This window comes from Anser cygnoides, chromosome 1 (genome assembly GCF_040182565.1).
Source record: "Anser cygnoides isolate HZ-2024a breed goose chromosome 1, Taihu_goose_T2T_genome, whole genome shotgun sequence".
Taxonomy (NCBI): domain Eukaryota; kingdom Metazoa; phylum Chordata; class Aves; order Anseriformes; family Anatidae; genus Anser; species Anser cygnoides.
In genome coordinates, this window is record NC_089873.1 from 67,504,526 (window position 1) to 67,518,066 (window position 13,541).

Sequence of the window (13,541 nt, forward strand, 5' to 3'; positions counted from 1 at the left end):
CCTCTCTGGGAGAGCCCTTTGTTGTTTCACATTGATTACTGCTGCTGTGAATTATTCATGTTCTTTTTGTCATGCCCAGTCAGGCTCTGTTTTGCATGCATATAAACTGAGGATTGGGTCAGCAGTGATGCGTGCTCATTCGGCCATGGGGCAATCCTGTACCTCCTGCCAAGAGGGAGGTTTTGTTGTCTCATATTCATTATTATGTAGAGAGATGTAGCTGCAATTATAATCCTCCCATCGCCCTGGAGTATGAAAATGTTTTCTTTCCCATTGGGAGTTCCTTGCTTGGCAGAGTGAACTCAGTTGAGCAACAACTTCATTTAAAAAGATATATTTTCTACAGTGCAGGGAAAGACTTCATGGTCTAGGGAAGATACTTCCTACTTGCTTCAAGCTAGTGTGAAAGTCGAAGGTCAATCTGTATTGTCTTAAAAGCAGAAAAGTAAGAGAAGCTGTCAGGGTCCCTTGAATATGGAAAATTTGAGGAATAGCTCAGCTTCCAAGAGAAGAAAACATTTTCCTTGAACAGATAGTCAGTGTCTAGTAAGCTGAGGCTTATTTATCTATTGAAATTACTCTTTTTTTTTTTTTCTTTGAATCAACTGTTAGTGTGCATATATATTCATATAAACTGTTTTAGAGGTAAGAGTTTAGTTTTGATACAAAGTATTGGTAGGTGCTATGGAAGGTGTGTGGCATATCAAGGAATTTTTGTTGGAATAGTAAATGTCCCCAGAAATTTTAGAATCTGAAATTAAAGCTGACAACATGCTCTCAGGAAGACTGTTAGTGTGCTGAAGGTTAAATGTGAATTAAAAAGCTGCTTATAATAAGAGTTATCTTGTCATTCAAATTTTGAGTCTTTTTACATTTGGTAAAATGTCACTAATAATCCATTACATGTAAAAGTACTTTTGATATAAAAGGTCCCAAGGATCTTTGCAAATCTGAGTTTTGTGCCAAACCTCATTGAAAGTATTGTTCAGATTCCACAGAAGAGACTGAGGCATAGTAAGCCTGAGGATTTTATCATAATTTACACAGGAATTGGGAAAGGGAACACCAGAAACATGATTCAAGGTTAGTAGGCTAGTCACGTGTGAACATACGATGATCTTGACAGGCATTTTTTTTTTGTCAGCTGGAAAGAAACTAATATGTCTGCTGCATAAAGAAAGGGTATAGGGAAGCTGACAAGTATCAGAAATGCTGACTTTGTGCATTTCAGATGAATTTTTCATTTTTTATGAGGAAAGTTGACCAGAAACAGCTCCATGGTGCATAACTCTTTATTGGTTAGGGGTTTGTATGTTCCATTTTATTGTTCATGGCATATTTTTTTTAATCTTGTCTAAAATGGAACAAGACCTCACTTTTATGATGTGTAAGCGTATATTTTACCTTTATTTTCATAACTTCCAATGTAAAGGATTCCTCCAAGGAGCTGTAGTTGGATTAATAGAGCTGGAGTCTGGGGCTCTGTGGAGCAGGGAAGTCCTTTACATCCATTCCATAGCATGGATGGTCCTGGGTGCTTTACAGAAACAAAATGTAAGGATGTTATTTGGCAGCACTGATCCTCGGTAGTCACAAGATGAAGGGTCTGATGAAAGGTCTTCAGGGAGTTTTAAAACATCATGAAATAGTTTGTCTATGAAACATCAAGGAGTTTAGACTTTTTTAGATTTTATTCAAAACCAAATTCTTTGTTTTAAAAAAAAAAACTTCAAAAATATGGTCATAGTAATTGTTCATAATTCCTTTAAAGTCAAGAAATTAAACTATTCCAATGATTTCTAAGAAAAGTGAAAGTTAACTTGTAAGAAACTGATGCTGAGTTTCTGTCCCTGTTGAAGTTGATGATGAAGGTTCTCGCCTATCCAGTTGTCCATTCTCAGATTTGGCAGCCACACCGTTTTTGGCTGTTGACTGCTTTTAGCAATAATCTCCGGTTGTGATGCACCATTTTTTGGATGTCTAGTACCCTAGGCTACTAGATGTCTGTAAACCCAGTACAAACATTTAGTCTGTACATGCAGAGTGTTTCCATTGCACGTTCTAGTGTGCCTGATGCTTTAGATTGATTCCAATTGAGCACAACGATAAGTGGTGCAGTAGAGTGTAATTCTAATATAGAAATATTTCAGACCTACTTATTTCAGCTTGTAGTTGTTGGCAGATTTGAGAACTCTGCACAGAAATGATGATGGTTTAATCAATTCACCATTCCTCTAAAGTAAAATGGGCCAGTTGAACAACAACAACAAAACACAAAAAATCTTGACCCTGCCAGAATGAGTGTGTGCATAATTGAAAGCTCCCAAACAGTCTTGCTAAATTCACATTTTATACTGTCACAGACAGTCATACAATGTAAAACAATAGTCTGGCTCTTGTGATAGGTCAAAGTTCTGTTTGTGCTTTCATATTTCTCCTTACTTAATTTGGCAAATGGACACTCTTTCTGTCAAGGAAAAGAGGCCAAAACAAAGGGCATTTTTTTCCCCAAGATATTTTTGAAATGCCTTGATTCTTGGATGTCCAATGAGGATATTTTAGACCTGGCTGTCATTACCCTGGAAATCAAATGCCATTGCAGTAACTTAACACAGGCAGCCAAAATCATTGAGATCTTTTGAAAAACTTCATTTAAACATACTTCTAGTTTGACTGCACAAACCAGCAAGGCACTAATTAAAAGCTTAACAGAAGATTCAGATGTTAACTCTTATGTATCAGTTTTAGCTAAAATGAAAGTGTGACATTCAAAGAACTGAAGATGGGATCCACTGTGTTTTTCTTTCTGCTGTCCTCCATACAACTTTTTCTATATCAGAAGCCTGTTTCAGTGCTCAGTTTACTTCCTCTTTTATGTCTACATACAATAAACCAACTTGTGAAGAGCTGTGTGCGATATTCATGTGCAACAGGAGTTGAATTCTATGGGAGCTTGAGCTGTGGGATTTGGACCAATATGTCAGGCTGGGTTGTGTGCTTCCCCCAACTCAGTGACAATGAGAATTTCTCTGAGTGGAAGGACCTTATTTTGTGAAAAATCTAGTTAGCATTGTCAGGACCCTATGTGCCGGAAATGCCTGTGAGGACAGGTCTGTCTGATGCTTCCAACATCACTGCAAGATGGAGTGATGGGTGACCCAAAAGAAACATTATTGTATTCAAAGGATGAGACTTTCAGCAACTGATTCAATCATTATTATTATTTTTAATGCTGGTCCTCAAATGTCAGCCTGGTATTATTCATGATTTATCACAGATCTGACAACACAGACCCATCCTACATTTTAAAGCAAAGGTTGTTCTTTTAATTTATTGTTCCATTGACATTCTTTTCAGTATTTCTGTAATGTTTTGCTTTCTTTTCCTGCCCTTAACATAGTAGTATGAAAGTGAACAACTATTTCCAACAGCAGTATCGGTGGGGATCTGACAAAGCAATGATTTGAGATGCTATACCAAACTCTCTTTTAGTCCCAAATTGAGTGTTGTTACAGTGAATGTCTTTAGGTTTAGAAAAGTTCCTATCTGCTGAAGACAGTTTATCTCACTTTGGGCTCTGATAGGTCATCTTCCGCAGACTTGGGTTATCCACCTGCAAAGAATGGACAGGCAGTCTCAGTAACATTTGGTCCTACGTAGCTGTAAGATGATACTTCCTTTCTAATTATTTTTTAAGTAATCTTTAAAAAGAGACCTTCATTCTATAAGGTAAAATAGCATAAAGATCTAGCTGTTAGGCATTGCTCTTCATGTGTTGATCTCAAAGTTCTTTACAAAGGAGCTTGATATTGTTTTCCAATTTGTCAATCTGAGAAACCGAAGTACAAAAAGGAAAAATGACTTGAGCTCCAACACCAAAGTGGAGCTGATGCCAGCCAGCTGCTTTGTCCACTCTGCCACGCTGAGCTTGGAAGGGCAACAATCTGACAGTCCAAGTAGTATCAAGCATGCTGATAAAACCATTGAAATATTATTCATCATGGAGATGGATGGGATGTGAATATAGGAAAAATACTTTTTACAGTAGTAAATGATGAATAGAGTTGTATTAAATGACAAATATTTTGAAAAATCCAGTAAAGGGCAGAATTAGATTAACTTTTAAAAAGATTCAAGTAATAGCATAACTTGTGCTCTGTCACATGACATTTTAGCACACACAAGTGAGCCAGACAACTATGTTATTTTAACCTACATTCAACATTCCTATCAGTAAATCTGCACAAAGGGCCCCATATCCATATCTTGTGCAGTTCTATCACAAAATCTCTTTTTTGCTACTGCCTGGAATTTCATTATGAACCATTATTGATGTAATACTAAACCTATGGAATCTTAAACATGTCTTAAAATCTGTGGAATAAAGTAGACTCCTACCAAATAATAAAAAAAAAAGGAAAAAAAAAAAAAGCAGTACCAACAGAAAACACTACATCTTTTTCAGATGGTTCATTAATTTTTCCCAAACATGCTTTAACTACAGTGTCTCAAAACAAACTTGCTTCAGTAGATCTGTTTTCCGGTAAATGTTATTTTTCTTTTCTTCCCTCCCCTATTCCGAAGACACTATTTGCTGGTTCATCTAAGTCCAGAATATCTGTTATATGCTGCCCTCTTTTGCATGAACAGTGTCTGAGTTGCTTCTGGTTGCTGTAGGTGCCTGCCTTTGGATTTTTCCTGGAACTGTGGGATTCTGTGAGGGAGACTTTCTCATCTTTATATTCTGAGATCTTCCAATGTTTCATTTATATGTTATGTGAACTGTACCACTCTGAAGAGAACAGTGAAATTTGTCTTTGAGAAGCACCTCAGCTCACAAAGGAGGGTATGATTTACACTGTAGCCACTGGTATGACTTAAATAACATTGAGCTATAAAAATTTGCATTTATGGGCATTGATTGAGGGATGTGCTGGCTCTCTGTGAAATGTTTAGCTAATGGAGAATTGTGCTGCTTTCAGAAATAGGAGTAAAAATTAAAGGGGGTGCTTTAAAAGCAGCAGATCTTCAGCAGCCAAACAAGGAAAGAACTGCCTACTTCTGGTTTGTAGTCTATAGAAAGGCATGTGCATGCATTTTCTGGAAGTGCTACAGAAGCTGTCCTGCTGGAGTTGGTGTTTAGCACAGAACCAAAGCTGGCCAAAGGTAGAAAAGCAGGATGTGGGGTACTGGCACAGGGGGTGTCACGGTCCTGCTGGCCGTGGGGAGATGCTGCCCCATGGGCTTTCCTTGCACTGGGTACTGATGTGAAAAAGGATGGATTAGAGGGCAAGGGAGCATGTCCTGCATGCTCATGTGTATGCTTGGCTGCTAGGATCGATCAGGAGCTATGCTTAGGAAAAATGACTCACTGCTGGCTGCCTCACCACAGCGCGTGGGAATGAGCTGAGGCCAGAGCGGTCTCAGCCAGAGTGTGAATGTCCATTAATACATGCTCGTCACTGCACTCGCTGCCATGGCTGCTTGTCTAGCTGTCCTCTTCTACACACTCTTGAGCAACAAGTTGTAAGGCTTTGCCATCAGTTTGCTGCCTTATCTTGGGACGTGCTTTTATTCCCAGATGCATGGCTTTTACAGCTTTGTTATGTGCTATACCTCCGTATTGCCGACGTCCTTCAGTCCCACCCAGCTCTCAGCCTGCAGGTGATGTCCTGATGCTATGCTGGGTGCCTGCTGTCAACACAGCATTTGCTAGCATTGAGTATTCGATGCTCAGTGCATTCCCCACTTGCAGAACTGTAATTGTCCTCCTGATGCCTGTTAGATGACCCCTGCTTTAGAAACCCAGTGTCTTTTTGAGCAAAGGCTAGATTTCAGCACTGTAGCAAAGTCTGTCTAGGCAAAAAGTTGTTTGGCGTGTGTTTTATTCTAACAACAGCACAGACTGAAATTCTCGAGAATTAAGTTAAATTAGGGGTGAAGTAAAAATTATGTACATTTAATAATGTAGGTTGCCAGTGGTCAGTTTAAATGTGCAGAGGGCACTGATTAAATCTGAAACTATGTACCAAGGTAGGAATACCTATAGAGACAGAAGTGATAGTGTGGGTGAGGGGCTCAGCAAGGTGTGACTGGGTGCTAGAGCAGATGATGCTTTAAATTCCACTTTTCCTTTATAAGCCTGATGACAAACTTGTCAAAAACAGCTTTACAGTTTTAAACAACAAAACCAAACAAAACCTCCCTCCCACAAAACCCTGTCTCTTCAGAATTTTCTTTCCTTTGAGCTATAAATTCACTGCTGATACTGGCTTAGGAATTGGCTGGCTGCCAAATACAGTTGTCCCACAAAAATGTACAGAATCTCTATCTTTGTCTCCTACAAATAAAAACATGAAACAAAAATGTCAGGGGAAAAAATGTGTAAAACAGGACATGACCTTCTGTGGAGTGAGACTTAAAGATTCTTTCAAAAAAGCTATCCTTTTTTTTTTTTTTAAATGCAGATATTTGTTGATGATTGATACTATAATTGATAAAGGCAGTTGGGTTGGTGGGTGGTGGGCGTTCTAACAAAAATGTCTGATCAGAGGTTATTACGCAGGTTTCTACCTATACATGCAGTGTCAATGCACATATGGTATTTTGTAGATTGACAAGGAAACGAAAGCAATATGCATTGTGTTTTCCCCCATTACATAACTGGATATGGCATACTATTATCATTATTGTCCTGTTAACACAAATTGTCAGAAATTCAGCTTAATTTATGAGCTATAAAAGGGACTAGGAGCTGTACTTCAGGCTAGGTTATGGCTAATTGTGCCTTTTCACATCAGTGTTGAAAAATACAGAAGAAAAAATGCTAATTTTCTTGAGGTAACAGGCAAACATGCTTCAGGTCTCTTTAAATGCTGTTTGAGCAGAAATTAAAGGACTTATTTTAGTAGGTAAAATAAAAGTGTTAAAGCAAATACATTGTTGTTGCAGGCAGAATTGCTGTTTTGCTATTTTAACGGTGTTCCTTCAAACAGTCATAATATAAATATTGTGAAAAATAACATCTTGAGGAGGATCTTCAAAAGCACATGAGAAAGTGCATAAGCTGCAGCATATTTCACCTTTCTTTCATCATCTGTTTCCAACCTGGTGATATGAAAGAGTTGGGGATTTGCATCCAAGGATGACTACCCTATTGAGCATTTCAATTTGGTGTTACTGGTTGCATTGGAAGATATTTTTGCTGTTTGCCTCATTTAAAATATCTACAGCCTAGGTCCACTTGGGTTATCAGGTCTTTTGACCATGGAAGTTGGATAAAACCAGGCCAGGGAATTCTCAGGGAATGCCTGCAGCTGGAATTGCTTGAAAATTGTGATTTAGCACATATATTGCTTTCCTCTGAATCAATGCCATACCTGATGTGGTTTTGATGACTTGCTTGGCTGCTGTTCATGCTGCCTGCCTCTGTAGCCCTGGACAAGGGTTCCAAGGATATTCAGAAATTCAAGTTTGTTTTCTACATTCAAATGCTTGTACCATAATGGGGGAGTTGTCTTCAGCGTTTTGGCCAAACAAAAATTCAAATTTTTCCTTATCTGGGTTATAGAAAAGAAGACTAATCCCCTCCTAAGAGAGAGAAACTGGGTAGTTCTTGGTGCCATCGTTTTTGTTTGCTATTGCAGGATCTATCATTTAAGTTTTCCTTCCCATGTTTAAAACCACAGAACAGGCCCAGTAGGATTCCCCTGCTTAGAGAGACTCCAGTGCCTCAGCCTACTTTCCAATCAACACGCAGCATCTTAATCCTATTATGTACCGACGTGGGAAGGGGCCAGTCCCTATGCCGCAGTATTTGTGAAATGGGATGTGTGTGTGAAGCCCTGCAGCTCTTCTTCCTAAGAGCTCGGGCCTGATTTTGCATGTCCTGTACTCATGCAAGTTGGGTTGTGCTGATATAAAATAAGAATCAGTGTAACAGTAAATGAGATCTCATGTTCATTCATGTCACCCAAATGGCCTAAAAATCATTAAAATGTCATGCTCTAAGTTAATCTGAACAATTTACAGGCACCCTAGGGTTTTAAGGACTAACTCAGAAGACTTTTTTTTTAAAAATTATTATTTTATAGCGTACCATTTATCTATTTGTGAGGAAGGGAGACTATGCTAGAGAAGCCAGCTTGCATACCATAGTAGTCAAATAAAATTGAAATGGAATGAACTTCTCAAAAATATTAGACTGTGATAGATTGATGCTCTGTGATCTAAGCCGTAATGGCTTTATTTTCTGGAAAATGACCATTTCCTCCTTCCTAGGAAGAACGTAATTTAATCTTGGAAAAGAACAATGGAAAAACAAAGATACAGTTTGCTTATAAAAATATAAATGGTCTGCTTCTGTGTTTGGAATTAGCTATCTCTAGCTGTAAAATTATGGAAGAAAGGTAGTACTCATCACATGAAGAGGAAGAGAAAGTTTATATTCTTCTGCTGTTTGGGTTTTGTACCCATTCCTCTATTTCTCCAGCCTGGTAATTTTAGTTTTGTTCATAGTTGGTCAGTATGTAAGTATGTATACTGGTGAGATGGACTACAGGAAAGACTGAAGAAATAGATAGGGAAATCCATTTGTCTCATAGTTTAGCCTTATTTAGGAAAGAAATGCAAGATAATTCTTTGAAGCCCTCTCAGCTTTTCAGTAGGTATGGCATCCAGAGATTGTGTAAATCTAATCAATTTTGTTCATCCTCCAGCAAACTAACTTGTTGATGGTGTCTCTTGCATTTAATATTTTAGAGGCTATTTGGTATGAAGCAGTAAAAGTACATTTACAAGTGGTTAAACTGTTCTTCTGCTTCATATCCTGCCTAGTCATTGGTGGTCACTAATTTGCAAGGTCTTTCAGAGAGATGTTTCATTATTGTTGCTTTTTAGAAGAGAATTCAGGTTTTGGTATCTTTGAGGGCACAAATACAGATGTTATGCATTGCAAATTCCATCGTAACTAGAAATTAAATTATGTAAAATATGTTAACTTCGTCACTGAGTTTTACTGAGGAATTCTTGAAGAAGTGGCATAATGGAACTTTATTATATATATATATATATTTGCTACTGCATTTTGGACTACAGAATAAAAACAGCCTATGGAAGAAAAATATATACGTGGTCAGGTATATGTATGTGCATGTATATTTTGGCTCTGTCTCAACAAATGTGTGCCTAACTTTAAGTAGATAAGTAATCTTGTTTGGTTGGTTAGGAGCATGCTTAAGCACCTTGTGAATCTGGGCACTTAAGAATGAGGTGCCGACATTAACATATCACAGGAAACAAGCCTAAATGAAAGCAATGGAAATTAGATGTTCTTCTGATTAAGACTAATGTCCACCTTTGGAGCTTTATCTCTGAAATATCTCAGCAACCAGGAACTTCCAGAAGTTAATGCTGCTTAGCTCTGCTATATTGCACCTTCAGATTTCATTTTCCTCATCATATGTAAATGATAGTGCATTTTTGTATTTCATGGCTAGAGTGAACTATGTAGAGCAAGTAATGCAAAAGCTGAATTACTCCTGAAAGAACTGGATCACTTAGGGAAGCTGCATGACTCTTGAGAGCCATGTCAGTCCTTGGATTTTATAAATGACCGGAGTATTTATGTATTTTATTGGTGCAAAGATGGCTCTAGATTTTTCTCCAGATTAGCAGATTCAGCTGCTATTGCTTTTAATAGGAGCTTTACTGAAGCTGAGATAATCCAGAAACCTGGACCTCTGTGATGCTCAGAGAATCTGTATTCCTTTACCTAGCTATGCTGGATTTGATGCACCTCCGAAAGCATGGGGTGCTTCAGCACTTACTGCAATGCTGTCTTAGGAAGGTCCAGAGTAGTTTATTGCAGGAACTGCTGCCTCAGCTGGACATGGCTGCTATTTTCTGTCTTGGCAGTTCTTGGACCAACAGAAATGTTTCATTTTTTTTGGTAAAACAATAAGGGTACAAGTTGTGTTCAGTCATGGTGGAGCACAGTACTGTATTTATTTTTGAGATTTTGATTCCCCCATCCTTCCATCACATACTATCTTAAAAAAAAACTCATTTGACAGGCAGTATAGGATTATAAGCAAAGCCCCCCAAATCCTCTAAGATAAGTACAACCCCACAAAACCCCTGTTTATGGATTAAGAAGAACAGTGCAAAAATACACACCATCACTGAAAGAAGCATCATATAATTTCCAAGGTGGTCTTGTAGAGCTTAGTCAAATCTCCTGCTCAAGCTGGTTAATCTAATACTCTTGAACACATATGCTGATTGTGTTAAGTGGAGAAGAAAGGTAAACTCTGTATTTGTCTAATTAAAGGTTGCTTGTGAAGCCAGCTCATTTTTAAGATATCTTTCTTCACTAGAAAAGTAAAGGTGCTTTGGACCTTAAGATACCAGCCTTTTGTCTTTTGGGTGTACAGACGTTTGAAGTTTGTTTTTTTGCCACCATTATGGATGAAAGAGAACGGGAGCCCCTAGCGCCCCGAGCAGTTTTCCAGCTGGTTTACCTCATTCCACGTGGGATTTCCAAGTCTATTCCCCAAGCATCTCCCTCCAGTCCTCCTGCTCAGGCATCTCTCAGAGGCAATTTCCAGTCTTAACCGCACACAGCCAAAACTGTTATCATTTATCCTGGCTATTAATTGGAGGTGGTTGTTCTATTGCTTTAACAGTCACAAAGTGGCTAAGTACCTGTAAAGACAAACAAGCTGCCACTGAAAACTGTGTAAATGCACTCCAGTGGCTATGCGGAAAAAGCCAAACATTTTTGCATCTTTGACTGAAGGCAGCCAGCAATCAAGGAACCATGCTGATCTACAGCCAAAACAAACAGGGAATTCCCTCAGATATTTTTAATAAAATGAATCATGAGGGAATAATCAGGTTTGGATCCATATTAATCGCTGCAGTTCAGCTATTAAAACTCTCAGCTTTGATACTGAAGCTTCCCAAGGTGTTCTCAGGTTTGCATTCCGTTGCGATTGGGTTACAGTCATGGGAGCATGGATCAGGTGCATGGAGTAGCTTTCCCTGCAGGTGGAAGCCACTCTTTTCCCTTAATTGGACTTCAGATATGCATAATGCAGAATTTGCCAGAACTACCCTTTCTCAGTTGGGATTTCCTTGTTCCTCACGGAGGAGTTGCTGGAGAAAATTAAGGAGCTGCAAGCCAGTTTAGTCAGTGGTACAACAGTACCTAGCAACCACAGCAAGGATTAAGATCTGATTTTCTGCTTTCTAAATCATCCTTACTGTAAAACTCTTCTGTCTTTTGTGCACTCTTCATTCCCATCCATAAACACTTCTGTCTTTCCAGTGCCTGTGATAATCCTTTGGTTACTCAAAGAATCCCTTGCGAGCTGAAGAGGCAGCATCTTCCAGGCTCAGGGACATCGTAACTGGTGAGATATACTATTAATGTTTATATTGTGTGTTTTTCTATATTTAGAAAGGTATTTACTGTTCATTTGAGAATTATTATTGTGAGCAGCACTTTGGTTTTAGCTTAGTTTTCATCAGAACTCAAGGTCTGGTGTGGAAATAGACTGTTCTGGGCTCGTTAGTGTACTGCTTAATTTAACACACTGGGAAGATACTTTCTGCTAGTCCTTGGTTGAACTGACTGTCAGAAACTGGGTATGTGGGAGTCTTCCACCTGACATTTCCTTTTGATGGTGTTTTGTATGTCAAGGATTGTAGGTATGTGCTTGATAATCTAGACCAGAGAAATTCTTCCATGCTGTGGCTCTTGTGGTCCCTGGACACTACGTGAATTTGGAAAGGAACATTTCTTCCTTTGGCAAGACTAACTCTCATTTGTCTTTGTCATTAAATATATGCATGACGATCTTTTTATGCTCACATCAGTTGCGTACACAGATAATTATTTCAGCTCAGCAGCTATAATTGTCTTTCTGCTATTGAAAAATTATTAATATGGAGACTATTATATGTCATTAAGGTAATATTGCTGAATATGTTAGTAAAGCCAATGACTACATTCTCTGGGTGTCCTGGTTTTAGTTTGATAGGTACATGTAAAATATTTCTGCTTGCCAGGTGGGAGGAGATTTGCCTTTTAAAAGATTGTTGCTTCAATGCTTGATAAGAGTCTTGCTAATAATAAATGTTCTCAGGCTATACTTGTTTTAAAATTGCAGTTTAGTGCAAATTGCTCCAAGTGAGGGAACTCCACTGTTCTGACTACACAGGTGGAAGTTATGTCATGTAGCAAATTTTATTACCACACTGATCCAAAAGGATGGGACATTTCTATAAAATAGTAATACAGTGCAGACTTACAGTAGTGATCACTAAGGAAAACAATTAAACGGGATTTAAAACTGAAGTGACGAAGCCAACTTTGATGAAGAATGGACTTGCCTTGAATGGCTAATCTGCCTTATGGTGGAGTTTGCTGAAGACCTCTCTGAAGTGTCAGGACCACTGTCAAGGGCTTGGATGAGGAGTATCACAGACTTGATCTTGATTTTTTTTGTGAGCATCCTAAGAAGTCACAGTGCTTTACATGGCAGAGCTGATGGCTGTGTCTGCATTTGCTTCTAGTGAGTGAGGAGCAGACAAAGCCTTGCCTTCAAATCATATTGCCCATCAGTGCCACTTACTTTTCTAGTCAGCCCTTCATGATAACTAGAGTTCACCACAGCCCTCTCCCACTGTCTCTCTTTGTCAGAGCCCTGACAGCACACTGAGTTTGTGTGGTCAGCCGTAATGTGCCTGCTCTTCTGAGCTCTGGCTATTGCAGCCTTGGGTGGGAGATGAGGGCAAGGGGAGACAGAGCTAAAACCAGGAGAAACCTATTGATAGTTGGACAGTATTGGATCCCACACATATTTGATTTGCAGGTAGAACTGTAGAGTCTTCAGTTCCAGGCCTCAGGAATAATTTATCCTTAAGCAGTGGAAAACAATGTATTATGCAGTCGGTGAGCTGCCCCAGTGAAGGCATATAAGCAGAATTATTTTTTGAGGTCATTCACTATGCTGGCTAACAGAGAGCTGGTTAGTTCTGTAAGGATATGTTTTGGGCAGATTCCCAGCCTCCAAATGCTTGCAGGCAGACTTGTCCATATTTGTGGTATATTTGAGGTCTAGTGTTCCTCCTTTGGGCCATATATTTTAAGAGGAAATGTTAATGGAAGGAAACATTGTTGCAGAGTAACAGTCTTCTCTGAAGCACTTTCCAAAGAAATGTTAAGGTCAAAGGTCTTGTTTTTTCAGGACAAAAGATGTGGATCCTTCTAACACTTATTTAGTTACAAATAATGATGGACAAGGCTCTAAGGATGGATTCCTGGGAGACTGCATCGTGGGTTATTATTCCCTAAGCTGAGCAAAGGCGATGGCTGTCTTTAAAACTGTTGCATCCTATTTGGCACAGAGTTATCATTAAGCAGATAGCAAATAATGGTATTTGATGTATTGAGAATTTTTCATTCCTGTGCTCAGGTGTCTCCTTTTGCTCTTCTTTCCAAAGAAGAACAAAGATGTCTTATTTCAGACAATAAA

At 38.8% G+C, this 13,541-nt stretch overlaps 1 protein-coding gene across 10 annotated transcripts in view; it reads left to right on the plus strand.

The window, feature by feature from the left end:
* The window catches only part of CALD1 (caldesmon 1), a 194,010-nt gene that overhangs the window by 29,777 nt on the left and 150,692 nt on the right, over positions 1 to 13,541 (plus strand). For 8 of the 10 annotated variants that reach the window (XM_048057960.2, XM_048057778.2, XM_048058133.2 and 5 more), the window contains exon 2: positions 11,330 to 11,414. The exons of the other annotated variants lie outside the window; for them this stretch is intronic. The gene's annotated coding sequence lies outside the window, so the exon portion shown is untranslated. The remainder of the gene's footprint in view (positions 1 to 11,329; positions 11,415 to 13,541) is intronic. 10 annotated transcript variants of the gene reach the window in all.